The following is a 12524-nucleotide window of genomic DNA, read 5'->3' on the forward strand; positions in this document are numbered from 1 at the left end:
TGTTTTCAACACCTGTGAAGTGTTGTTAATGGAGTATAACACATGGACCCTGAAATGCATTATGCTTTTCATAACTTTGTTTTTTCTTGCCAATTTTAAAATGTTGGGCTATTTTTGTCATGAGTGGGGGAAGCATTTACTTGCTAGATGTGTTTGCAGTACTTATCAAGCATCTTAAATTGAGGAGAGGAGCCCAATAATTGCTATTGAAACTTTACAGATCTACAGACAAACGTATGCTTTCATTTACACCAGTGCACTCCTGTTGGCTTCAATGAGTCAGAAGTAGCATGTAAGTGAGGGAAGAATTCAGCACCTAAGTTTCTGGATTTTTTTTTCTCCTCAATCATTTAGTTCAGAATATGAAGTCCAAGTTAATTCTCCTCACAAAGCCACTTCATTTCAGTGGTAGTGTCTTTTTTTACTTGCCTGTGCCTCATTCCCTCTATAGATTTTGAATGACTGATTTAACTCTAGTGTGGCTGGCCTTTATAAGTGTAGTATGCCACAGAAATTGAGAGGATCAACCATTCTGGATATGTCCACTGCACATCCAACAGTTTATGATAAAAAAAGGAAGTGCATTCTTATTTGGAAAACCACCTGGAAGGCATGTGAGAAATACTGTTGTGCTGATTGTAAGGGATACAAAAGGGCTTCTAGTTTTTCTGTTCTATATCTAGAATGGATTGAGTACATGTAACATGACTGTATGTGTTTACAGTTAGTGGCAATATAGTTCGGGTTGCCAACTTTCTGCTCGCACAAAACTGAACACCCTTGCCCGGCCCCTCCTCCAAAGCCCCACCCCTGCCTCACCCCTTCTCCAAAGCCCCACCCCCACGCACTCCATCTCTCCTCACTCTGTCCCTCACTCACCCCACCCTCACTCACTTGCTCATTTTCACTGGGGTTGGGCAGGGCGTTGGGGTGCGGAATGGGGTGAGGGCTCCGGCTGGGGATGCTGGCTCTGGGGTGGGGCCAGAAATGACGGGTTTGGGGTGCATGAGGGAGCTCCAGGCTGGGGGGTGGAGCCGAGGGATTCAGAGTATGGGAGGGGGCTCTGGGCTGAGGCAGAGGGTTGGGGTGTGGGAGGGAGGTGTGGGCTCTGGGCTGGGGGTGCAGGTTCTGGGGTGGTGCCAAGAATGAGGGGTTCAGAGTGAGGGAGGGGGCTCTGGGCTATGGCAGGGTATTGGAGTGTGGGGTGGTGAGGGCTCCGGCTGGGGGTGCAGGCTCTGGGGTGGAGTTGGGAATGAGGGATTTGGGGTGCAGGAGGGGGCTCCGGGCTAGGACCAAGATGTTCAGAGGGTGGGAAGGGGATCAGGGTTTGGGCACGGGGTTGGGGTGTAGAGGGGGTGGTCAGGGGTGAAGGCTATGGGCTTCGCTTACCTCAGGCAGCCTGGAAGCAGCGGCATGTCCCCCATCCGGCTCCAATGCAGAGGCATGGCCAGGTGGCTCTGTGTGCTGCCCTGTCAGCAGGCACCGCCCCCACAGCTCCCATTGGTCATGGTTTCCGGCCAGTGGGAGCTGCAGAGCTGGTGCTTGGGGCGGGGACAGCGTGCGGAGACCCCTGGCTGCCCCTATGCATAGAAGCCAGAGGGGGAACATGTCACTGCATCTGGGAGCCACGTGGAATCAAGGCAGGCAGGGAGCCTGCCTTAGCCCCGCTCTGCTACCTACCAGACTTTTGATGGCCCTGTCAGCAGCCAGGGTCTCTTTTCAACTGGGCATTCCAGCCAAAAACAGGACACCTGACAACCCTAAATTTAGTGCAGAAATTAGAGACTGTTCAAGAACTGCGTGTTTGTTTTATGTTTTTAATAATTTGGCTTTCAGAAAAATGGAAGATTATTTGTAAAGAGGTGATTATGGCTGAAGAAAATTTGGATACTGTAAGTTTAGCCAGTAGATTTGCAGCTCCTCTACTTCATTTCTAAATTTGTCGTCTCCCCCCTCCCCACGTCTCCTCCAAATTTCTTCTGTCTCTTGAAACTACTGAAAATGACTGTGTTGTTTTGATTGTGAATTATAGGTTGTCAAGGTTCCTCCCCCACTCTGAGCTCTAGGGTACAGATGTGGGGACCTGCATGAAAAACCTCCTAAGCTTATCTTTACCAGCTTAGGTCAAAACTTCCCCAAGGTACAAAATATTACACCCGTTATCCTTGGACTGGCCGCTACCACCACCAAACTAATACTGGTTACTGGGGAAGAGCTGTTTGGACGCGTCCTTCCCCCCAAAATACTTCCCAAAACCTTGCACCCCACTTCCTGGACAAGGTTTGGTAAAAAGCCTCACCAATTTGCTTAGGTGACTACAGATCCAGACCCTTGGATCTTAAGAACAATGAACAATCCTCCCAACACTTGCACCCCCCCTTTCCTGGGAAATGTTGGATAAAAAGCCTCACCAATTTGCATAGGTGACCACAGACCCAAACCCTTGGATCTGAGAACAATGAAAAAGCATTCAGTGTTTTACAAGAAGACTTTTAATAAAAAATAGAAGTAAATAGAAATAAAGAAATCCCCCCTGTAAAATCAGGATGGTAGATATCTTACAGGGTAATTAGATTCAAAAACATAGAGAACCCCTCTAGGCAAAACCTTAAGTTACAAAAAAGATACACAGACAGAAATAGTTATTCTATTCAGCACAATTCTTTTCTCAGCCATTTAAAGAAATCATAATCTAACACATACCTAGCTAGATTACTTACTAAAAGTTCTAAGACTCCATTCCTGTTCTGTCCCTGTCCAAGACGACTACAGACAGACACAGACCCTTTGTTTCTCTCCCTCCTCCCAGCTTTTGAAAGTATCTTGTCTCCTCATTGGTCATTTTGGTCAGGTGCCAGCGAGGTTACCTTTAGCTTCTTAACCCTTTACAGGTGAGAGGAGCTTTCCCCTGGCCAGGAGGGATTTCAAAGGGGTTTACCCTTCCCTTTATATTTATGACATAGGTTGTGTTTAAAATTATGGCCCACATGCATGTAGACATGTTTGTTATGATACCAACACTGAGACACCTCTTTGTGTGCTTGTGTGCGACATGATACCATGCTATGATGCCATCCTATTGCTTTAATTTCATTCTTTCAGTATATTGGGTTCGGGGGGGAATAAGACAGTATTGACTTGTTTTGCTGGTAGCGGAAGCTGTAATTAGGAGTATTAGGACATCTTAGATACTCTTGTGATCTATTGTACAGTGGATTTTGCAAAGAGAAGATAGTATAGCCATATTATCAGATGTCTCCTAAACCATTTCTAAAGTTTGTTTTAGAGTTTCACTTTAAGCATATCAACATTTTTTACCGGCTTTCATTTCAGTCTTTCTCTAAGATACAGTAAATGGGAAAAATCTCTGGACTTTTACTTTAATCAAATAGTTTCAGAAAGTCTGGTCAGTATTTCAGTTCTGTCTGCATCAGAGGTCAAACTGGGCTAGTTCATGGCTGCCCTACAAACCAGTATTCTTGGGGTCTGGTCTCATTACTCAGAAACTAACCTGACAGATCACTGTGAGAAGCTGATATTTATTGGGAACTCTGTTGATGGACCTGCTAAAACAGTGCTCGAAACAGTTACAGATTAATGCCCTTATTTCATGATAAAAGAAATATCACACACAGGTGGAAGAGTGTCTGCCATGCCATGTTACATGTGTCATCTTCTCATCATTTCCTATGATTCTTTTCCTCTACTGCCTTACAACATAAAGCAGAAAACAAATATGTGTTATTATTGTATGTCAGGAATATGACTTTATATTGTATCGTTGTGCTTGTTGTTAATTGTCAATAACTGGAATTTGAGCTGTAGCTCACGAAAGCTTATGCTCAAATAAATTGGTTAGTCTCTAAGGTGCCACAAGTACTCCTTTTCTTTTTGCGAATACAGACTAACACGGCTGTTACTCTGAAACCTGGAATTGTTATGTTACGCTTGTTATTATGAAGGGAAACCAAAACATTTAATGCTTAAAAATTGTCTTTTGAGCCTTCAAGGTTGCAGAGACGATTGTCCGGTTGTGGGGACAATGGAAACTGATGCACTAAGGCCTGTCTGACTGCATGACTGAAACAATAGCTTTGAGAATTTTCAACTGCCCATTTTCATCTCAAGGGGTGTTTTGCATTGAAGCCTAATGATGCCCATTTAGATGCTGAAATGGACTATTTCACGCTTGATCAAAGCAGGTTATGACCTCAGCAGTGGTTTTCCACACTGCCCTGGCATGGAGGATTTGGGGGTTTATCCAAGCTCAGATGCCAGGAAGCTCTTTGGGCTAATACTTGGCCAGATTGGAAATGTGGAGAATGGAGATGATGAGGCCTAGCAGGAAAAATACACTTGAGGGGGAAAGTATAGGGAGAGAGAAGATGGAATTTAAAGTAGGGACAGACTTTGAGGGGAAAGAGAGTAAAGGAAACCGCACAGACACCTCTTTCAAAACCTCAGGCCAGCGCTTGTTTGGAGGCAGGGGGAGAGAGGAGCAAAGAGCAGAAGACAAAGTGAGAAAAAAACAAAATAGGAAACAAAAGAAAATTCAGGAGAAGGAGGGCAGAACATATGGACAGAAGAGAATTAATGAATAAAGGTGCAAATGGAGTTTGTTATGGGGGTTAGAGGCAGAAAGGAGACAGAGAGTGCAAGTTTATGGTGTATAGGGTGTTTTTAAAAATCCCTTCCCCCCCCAAAAAAAACACCAGGGACATGAGGGGTCCTGATTTTAATATATCAATAAAACAGTAAAACAGTTCTATTGTATGTAAATGAAAACTTGAGTCTGGTGTTTTTTATTATATTTTTGATATGTATGTGAATTAGTTATTATAATTGTTTCTTATAATTTTTTTCTTTTGAACAATAGGGACTTTTCATACCAGCTGTCTTCATAGATTGATCTGAACTTGCTTTGGGTGCTTATAGACTTTTGATTTTCTGGTAAGTTTGTTGGTTCTATGGAAATATAAGCCTTTTGTGGAGGAGTGTGTCACTTCATCAAAACTTGGCTTCCATGTGAATACAAAAAAGCAAAACAAAACAGGCTGTTTGTTCCCTGGGGAAACTATTCTATAAGCTGACTTTTGTTTTTATATGCTGTACCCTCCTAGATTAAGTGATTTAGTTTACCTTGGCCTGGGGCAAAACGTTTCAGGATATTTTAGAAGATCCTGGTATCTAATTAACCCTATGAAAATAATCCTAAATTTCAAACTTTACTTCCTTATCAATAGAGCATATAATCTTCCCTCTTCTGTATCCCTCCCTGCACCCTCTAATATGTCAATGGTAACTGTCACTTACATCCAAGGTACAGGACAAATATTGGCTTGGAACTATTCCAAATGTATAGTGGCCTGATGAGGCTGGGTTGTTTTTTTTTTAAGTCTGTGTAAACTTTTCCTTTACTGTGCGATATCTAGACAGATCTACAAGGTCTTTCCAACATGGCAAGTAGCAAAACTGTGGCTGGTGAAAGCACACCGAGCCTTTGCTTTTATGGGTGGATGGTGTCAAAAATGGGGAGTTCTAGGTAACAGAGCATGTAAGTGCCATCCACCTTAGCATCAGATACTGCCACCTTTTCACAGGCCCACGGAAAGCTCTCCAGGTGGAATTGATGAGTCTGCAGTTTGGGAGAAGGCAGAGCTGGGGGGAGGATGGTCATTCAAGCACTGTGGCGGCCCCTTCCCCCCCCCCACGACCCCTGCAGGATTTTTGCTGGTAAGACAGTGCTAGCCTTATCAGCATTAACTTACACCCAGTCCCATGAGGTGGTTCGGGGGCAGCAGCAGCAGCTATCAGGAGGAGTCTCTACTCCAAGGCTGTTCAGAAACGGTGGTGCCAAGGAGCAAGAGCGGCCCTTGAAGGCACCATAGGTGGGAAAGGGCTGGAGGGCTGCATTGCTCAGCATTGCACTTTATGTCTACACTGCAGTTAGACACCCATGGCTAGCCCATGCCCGCTGACTCAGGCTGTGGGGCTGTTTAACTGCAGTGTATACATTCTGACTGGGGCTGCTGCCCAAGCTCTGGGACCCTCCCACCTTACAGGGTCCTAGAGCCCAGGCTCTAGCCTGAGCCCAGATGTCTACACTGCAGTTAAACAGCACTGCAGCCCAAGCCTTGCGAGTCTGAGTCAGCTGGCACAGGTGAGCTCCGGGTGTCTAATTGTAGTGTAGACATATACACAGTGTCTCCATTTTAAGTGTCCTGCTGCCTAGTGGAATTCACAAACCTAAGTTAGGCATCCAGGCTCCCTATACAATGCCTAGGGGAGAGTTAGACGCCTAAGAATGGGATTCACAAAAGCCAGCGTGCTTCCTCGGGAGCCACCTAAGCTAGCCAGGAGAAAATGCTGAGGGGAGAGGCGAAGCCTAACCCTTGCCTCTGAAAGGGACTTAGGTGCTGAAGTTTGGGACAGAAGGAAGTGTCCATTTCCACCTGAGGGTTCACTGTTGTGAATTCCTCCTGGAGTTTGGTGCCTAATCCAGGTCAGTTCTTTTCCAAGAAAAAATGAGAAGGTGGAGGTTGCCCCCTCCTTATCGCCTTAAAACCAGTGGATGAAGCACTCACCCAGGATGTAGGAGACCTAAGTTCAAATCCCCCCTCTGCCTGATACAGAGGAGGGATTTGAACTGGGGTCTCCTCCTTCTCAGGAGAGTGCCCTAATCACTGTGCTGTGGGATATGGTGGTGTAAGTTTCTCTGTGTCTTGTGTTGAAGCTGTTCCACTGTGTAGAAATACTTAAATATTCTTTGGGACAGAGGGAGAGAGAGAGAAAGAGAGATTGACTCTATAGCCCAGTGGTTAGAGCACTCACCTGGGAGGTGGGAGAATAACTTCAGATACCTGCTCCACATCAAGCAGATGGGGAATTTGAATTCAGCTCTCCCACATTGTGGGTGAGTTCTCTAACCATTGGGCTAAAAGTCATAAGGGCACCACCACCACCTCTTCTTCTTCCATGGATTTGGGCATGCTATAAGCATACCTACTGAACTGGGCCCCGAAGGCAAGATAAGTGGAGAATTCCTGATTTGTGAATCCCACTGGGGCTTAAGCATGAGTTAAGTGCTGAGCTACTGGGCACTGTCAGGACTTAGTGACTATGTGCATGCCCAGATGCTCAGGACCCTTTAATGATGGAAACTTAGGCACCTTGGGTTAGGCAACAGCTGAGCAGGAATTTTCTCAATGCCAGTTGTGGCTAATTGTTGGACTTAGGTATCTAAGTTCCCCTTGTGAAACTCACCCTACGCCTCCACGTGGATGGTAGTAGCATTGGTTGAATCCCCAGAAATCTGCTGAGTTTAGGGACAGAATTCCAGACCTTTCTAACTCAAAATCTGCATTCTTCTTATCCCTTCTTCACCAAGGGAAAAATGCACTGGAAACTATATGAGTGCCAGCTCAGTTTCCTGTCGCTTAAACAGGAGTTGTTTGCTTGAAAGACAATAAAGCCATGGAGGAGTGGCTGAAGATTAAAAGGTGTTTGTAATATGGGGTTATCAAGTTCATTGTGGAATGCACAAATTAAGTAAACTTTGTATTTTGCCCTTTTTATGCAAATATCTTCTTCCATCTAGTGGCCACATTTTCATGGCCAATTTGTAGTTCTAATGTTGACCTACGTCCATTTTTTTCTTTTAAGTACAAACTGCTTAGAATTTCACACTTCTGAAGAATGTTAGCATCTATTAATTTTATAGTACTGCATGTTTTAACCAGATCTACTGAGCTGTCTGTGGTATTTTCCTAGAGCATACAGCATTTCTATCAAAGATGTAACCCCAAGAGAACGTTTGTGTAGAAACAGCAGAATTTTACCTAGTGCAGGGGTGGGCAACCTTTTTTCTATCAGGGGCCACTGACCCACAGAAAAAATCAGTCGTGGGCTAGACAGCCCTGTGGGACAGGGGCATGGAGGCTCAGGGCTTCCCCTAGGCTCTGAGTGGGGCCAGAAATGAAGGGTTCAGGGTATGGGAGGGGGCTCTGGGCTGGGGCCAAAGGGTTTGGAGTGTGGGACAGGCTCAGGGCTGGTGTAGGGCGTTGGGGTGCGGGAGGAGGTTCGGGGTGTGGGTTCTGGGAGGGAGTTTGGGTGTAGGAGGGGCTAGGGCTGGGGCATGGGTTTGGGGCATAGGGTGCAGGCTCTGGGAGGGAGTTAGGGTGCAGGAGGGGGTTCCAACCTGGGGCGGGGGGTGCGGGCTGCGGTCAGGCGGTACTTACCTCAGGCAGCTCCAGGTCGGTGGGGCTAAGGGAGGCTCCCTGCCTGCCCTGGCTCCAGGCTGCTCTCAGACGCAACCACCATGTCCAGACCCTAGATAGAGGGGCCAGGGGGCTCTGCACAGTGCGTGCTTCCCACGCCCGCAGCTCCCATTGGCCACAGTTGGTCAATGGGAGCTACGGAGCTGGGGCTGGGGGCTGGGGCAGGATGCAGAGTTTCCCTGATCACCCCTCCGCCTAGGGGCCGCAGGGACATGCCGTTTGCTTCTGGGAGCTGTGCAGAGCTGACCAGACTTTAAATGACCTGGCAACCCCAGTTTCCTTCTGCAGCGGGCTGAGCCGGCACTCGCAGCTCCAACCCTGTGGGGGTGGCGCCAAGTCTCAGGGATTCCGGCCCACTGCGCAGAGACTTGCTGTGGGCCAGATGAAATGAAGCAGCAGGCCGGATCCAGCCCTGGTGCCAGAGATTCCCCACCCCTGACCTAGTGTAATGAACAATCTCTGGTCACGTATATAGAGGGAATATTAGCTAAGTATACACATTAGGAGTACAGTTCACAGCTTTTTGGCTCCAAACACACTCTACTTGTTCAGATAATGGAGCAATTCTACTAGTTCATTCATTACAGAAAAAGGATAAATACTTGATTTCAGTCAAAGCCTTTTAAGATGACTTGAGAATCACTATATTGAGTCCAAGGTTCTGTTTCTTGCTTCATGGGCTGGCATGGGAAGGCAGCTCATGTAGACTTGGGGTGGAGGGATGGAGCACTTATGTTGCTGTCTAGAGACAGCTGGTAACCACAGTAGGATAAGTTTTGGTGAGCTTTGAATGAAATCCTATTCAGCCTTACTCTATCAAGGAAGGTAATATGGCAGGGGGCCACTCTCTGTATGTAATTTCAGATTTTTCAGTACATGAGGAGGGTTATGTGACTTGTGAAAGGAGTTGGAGCCCACTATCAAGGAGAGAGGAGGAAAGGAGCGCTCCGTAGAGAATCCTGTCCTTTTCCAAAATAACTGATTGAGATAGTTATTCAAGAGACCGCAGTTAGACTGTCTGTCTTTGTCATTTGGGAAGGGGACATTGAGTTTCCCTGTGGTAGAGATGATAGAGATGGAAGCTGCAAGTGAATGCCCATTTTCACTTTTCCTACAACTCTCTCCATGCTGCCATGCCACCTCTTGCAAATGTAATACACTTCCTGAGTTAATCTATCAGTTAATCCATCCACTCTCTCCTTCAAACCACTCCTCAAGACCATAGGTGCTGCTGCACCTCCTGGCTTAAAGGGACTTTTATCATACACAGGGTTTACAGTTTGGTTCAATGGCTCTCAGCACCCCCATTATACAAATTGTTCCAGCACCCCTGTTCAAGACCCACATCTGGTGTGACAGCTAAAAGAAAATCAGCCAACTAATGACAGGCTGACCAGCACTTGCAGCGAATATATATATATAAAAAACAACCCCAAACAAACAAACAAACAAAAACACAATTCAGGAACATAAATATGTGCACATAAGATCACATGGTGACTTGGCTCACCTATAGCTTGTTTCAAGTTAGATGGTAAGCTCTTCAGGATAAGGACCATGTTTTATTGTGGGTTTGTACAGTGCCTTGCACAGTGGGGCCCTGATCCTGATTGGGTGTTTGGATGTTACTGCCATATGAACAGCAGTAACAAGAATGGTCTTAATACACTTCAAAGAGAGAAGCAGAATCTGGTACAGAAAATGTTCAAAGAAAATTATTTGTTGTGGATTTTTTTTTTAATCTTAAGCAATAGCACAAATCTGTGGTATCCGTATCCAAAGCGTGGTCTATGGATCACTTGCTATGGGTGTGTGGAGACCTGGCTGGTCACAAGGTGCTGCCGCCAGCTCCTCCTTTGTTAACATGGCTATATCACTGTCAAGGTAGTTATAGATAAATTAAAGGCTTTCCGAATATTTTTTATATAAATGATTGCTGTGGTTGCCCTGGCGTGCTATGCAGTTCTGAATGACAGAAGAGGTGTCCATGAGACACACTCTCGTAAGACCTTGTTTACATCTAAGGTTTTAAGAACCCCTGGCATGCGTCTCTCATAAGTAGTCAGTTTGGTTTAGGTAAATGGGTTTTGTCAAATTGCTTGGTCAGCCCACACATCCTAAATGAATTTGACTGTATTCCTTCTAGCACAGGAGAGTAGAACAACTGTGCAGAAATCAGTAGATCACACCTCTTCACATACCAACCTTCACTCAAAACAGTGCTTTGCAGGGTATCGGTGGTTCACCAATGTACATTCTAAGAGCTCAGAGCCCAATATGTAATGATATAATCATGTAACGGTACACGAAGAGACCAGGCCTAACCTTATACTGATACTGCCAAAAACATATATCTCTACTAAGTGAAATAAAAGAGTACTCTGCTAGTTCAGACAGTAGGGAAAACAGATAAGGAACCAGCTCAATTTAATAAGTCTGCAAAGCACCTAGCATGTTGTGGGCACCAAACCAATAAAAATTCATACTATAGTGAAGGACAGAGATATGCATACAGGCTGTAGAAAATCCTCATTAGCTGGAAAATTAATTTGTTCATACGTTGTAGAAAGTGACTGAAGTCTAAAAACAAATCATCCTCAGAAATTATTTACTCTGAAAGTTTAAACATTTTAAAATATTCTAACATATAACTTCTTCTGATAATGAGTGAATTAAATAATCTTGGTGATTAGTAAATCTAATAGTTAAGGCCCTGTTCTTGCAATGGAATCCATCTAAGCAAACGTTTATACCTAGGGCTAAAGATTGAAGGGGTCCCTTTGCAGGATTGGGCCCTAACTGAATGAGGTAAGTGATGCTTCTATTTCATATTGCATGATGAAAATAAAGTAACTTTTTGTTCTGGCTATAACACAGGACAGTTTGTCCCAATTTTTCAATCTGATGTCTGACGAAGCTGTACAGAACCTCTAGTGCATGTACATAAATCAGAGTTGCCCATGCATGTAGCTAAGGATTTGTTAGTTGAGAGCATGTGTGTACTTTGGCGTGACCCTGTTAGAAAACTTAGGCCATTTTTGAATGAGAACAGAAGTACACCAGATAAATGTTAATGTTGTTTAGTTTAATTTGGGTGTCTGAGTATGGTTTTATATGTATTAAAAGATTGAAATCATTATACTTAAACTGTAATAAATGCACTGTGTGCATGTATTTGGTATTTAAATGTACATAACCAAAGATCCATCAATAGTTATTTTCCTTTAGGGAAACTTTAGGAATTCTTTTTGCAACTCTAAAACTCATATACATGAGTTAAGACTATATCATCTGTTGTTTAAGGTGAGTGTAAGGACAGACATTAGTATTTTATAATAGATCCTTAATCCTTTGTTCTGGAAAGTGTTGAAGTTTTCATTAGAGTTAAAATATGTTGCATGTTTACAGAAAGGTCCACATATTATGATTTCAGGCTATCGGTTTTAATTATTTGAATCATTAGATCATCTAATTTTTGCTTAAGAATACACAAATGTACCATTAAATCTGTTTTTTAAGATTTTTTTCCAGTTTAATATCTGAATCCAAATTCATAAAGAGTTGGAAAAATGAGATGTCTGAGCTATAGGATTCACAGGGATTTCATATGAAGCCTATTTAATCAGGATAACACTGTTATTAATATTCATAAAGTCAGCTGGAACACAAATGACAGACTATGGGGCCTAAAAAATTTTACTTGGTGAATTTATTAAAAGCAGCTTAAAAAATTAATGGAATTTAAGTAAAGTTGGCAAAAATGAAAATCTTATGTTAGCAGAAAAGAATCTTTATTAGAACTTTCTTTAAGACCATCTTGCATTGATATCTCTGACAGATTTCATCGGTACTTAAAGAAGAAAGATGCATGAATGGTCATTTAAAAGGATTTAAACACATTGGCACATTAATTTTTACATGAATAATAAGTAGTTTCCAAAAGCAATTAACTTACAGTGTACAAGATTTGAATAGAAAAATAAGACTGTGACATCAAAGGGCAAAGCAAGTGTGCTGTACATTTTAAACTTGGAAATGTGACTTCTTAAAAGAATTTGATTTATTTCATCTCGACAATGAGTATAGTGTCTGCAGATATTTGTCCATGGCCTCTGCTTGCTTTTAAGTGTGTAAAGATCAATAACAGAGACTTATTTTGCTAGCAAGAAATCTTATTAGTAAGGAACTATTCAATGTCTTAAAGAGCAGTAATCATGTTTTTGAATGTACTTTTTGTAAGTTTAGTGT

At 43.6% G+C, this 12524-nt stretch overlaps 1 protein-coding gene across 3 annotated transcripts in view; it reads left to right on the forward strand.

Annotated features, from left to right (window-relative positions):
- The window catches only part of MIPOL1 (mirror-image polydactyly 1), a 284676-nt gene that overhangs the window by 44677 nt on the left and 227475 nt on the right, over positions 1-12524 (forward strand). Inside the window, exon 2 of one of the 3 annotated variants that reach the window (XM_084630962.1) lies at positions 4877-4950. The exons of the other annotated variants lie outside the window; for them this stretch is intronic. The gene's annotated coding sequence lies outside the window, so the exon portion shown is untranslated. The remainder of the gene's footprint in view (positions 1-4876; positions 4951-12524) is intronic. 3 annotated transcript variants of the gene reach the window in all.

The sequence above is a fragment of the Lepidochelys olivacea genome (genome assembly GCF_965140295.1).
Source record: "Lepidochelys olivacea isolate rLepOli2 genome assembly, chromosome: 6".
NCBI classification, from domain to species: Eukaryota; Metazoa; Chordata; order Testudines; family Cheloniidae; genus Lepidochelys; species Lepidochelys olivacea.